The following is a 1,613-nucleotide window of genomic DNA, read 5'->3' as shown; positions in this document are numbered from 1 at the left end:
TCCACGCCTATGCTAGTCTTTCAAAAAATCCACGCCTATGCTAGTCTTTCAAAAATCCGCGCCTATGCTAGTCTTCCAAAAATTCATGCCTATGCTAGTCCGCCCTCCTTTAATCCGATCCAATACCATCATTGTGTTATTGTAAAGTTTTGCACTTAAGTAAACATTTGTGCAGAAACGTATAAATGTCATAAACACACACACACATACAAACACACAGCATAGTCTTGTACATGTATTTGTAAGTTTCGAACTATTGTGAATGTTTCTGTCATATTTGTTAAGCTAGAAGTTAATGCTTAAAAATGATGCTGGTGCTGCTTCGGTCCTGATGCCGTTCCTGCTGTATGCTGCCATTGCCGGTATGCTGCGAGCTTAAATGCAACTTGTATAGGTTTAAAATGTTTATTGTGTTTTGTTTTTCCTGTTGCTTCTCTCCATGCTTCTTTTGTGTGGCTGTGTATTTGGTCCTGCTGCTGCTCTGCCGGTGGCTGGCTGGCTGTTCGCCGACAGTGGCTTTCCAAACTAATTCTCATTCGCAAAGATATAGACGTCTCGTGGGCATCGAATTATGACACTTTTAGTGGTTTTTGTTCAAAAAGTAAAATGCAGAAAATAAAAGAAAAATGTTTTGGAAAAAAATAAACTTTTCGTTTTATCCCCATTCCCGGTGGACTTCTATTGGGATTTTGAGTGGAGTTCTGCATCAGAAAAAAAGAAATGCTTTGAGTTGTTTTAGTTTATATTTATACGTGTTTTATTTATTTTTTGTTCATGTTGGCAAAGAAAATTCATAGAGATGGACTAGGAGGAATTGGTCCATTTCTTTTTTCTTCTTTCACGCTGTTGTTCGTATTTATTTTGGTTTTACATTTAAGTTCAACATTTGTTTTGTTGATACATTTTTTTGCGTTCACATTTGTTTGAAGATGTTGAGGATTTTTTCGGACTTTCCTTTTTATGATTTCCGTCTTGTTTGTCAAGTTTTTTTAGCGTCAAAACGGAAATAATAAAGTTTCTCAATAAAATTATGACAAATCAAACTTTTTAATTTGATGCAATTTCCTTGCCGCAAAGGAAATAGAGAGAAAGAGAGGGGGAGCGTGAAAATGTAATCATGATTCAATTCAGATCTTGGCGATATATTTTTGCTATTATAGGTTAGTCAATGGAAGTATATATATGTAGAAGAAAGTTGGCCAGAGGGTCTAATTTTGGGTTTCACACACAACATCTGATAAGATCAAGTTCATGGTCTGTAGAATGGAAATTTGTTTTTGAGAAAGAAATACCTCGGTTGATATAATAAGAACCCAAAAAGCAAATCTACTACATGGCATGCGTTTCATAATTTTTATTGTCAGAAGATTTTCGATATGTTCCAAAAATTAGAAGGCAATATTAGTATATTTCAATTGCCCGTTTCCTTTGAATAATATTTGTATTTAAAAACTCCCATCTTATAATAACAGAAAATGAAGAACGAACCAATCTTCACAATTGATATAAAGTCTCATCTTATAATAACGAGAAAATAAGAAGGAACCGATTTTCACTCTTCATACTCCTTTAGCCTCTATTTTCGAACATTAAGGAATATTAACAATTTGGAC

The sequence above is a fragment of the Musca vetustissima genome, unplaced genomic scaffold (assembly GCF_032173495.1).
Source record: "Musca vetustissima isolate MV318-11 ecotype Yass unplaced genomic scaffold, APGP_CSIRO_Mvet_v1 utg833, whole genome shotgun sequence".
Classification (NCBI taxonomy): Eukaryota; Metazoa; Arthropoda; class Insecta; order Diptera; family Muscidae; genus Musca; species Musca vetustissima.
Note: the sequence above shows the minus strand (reverse complement) of the source record.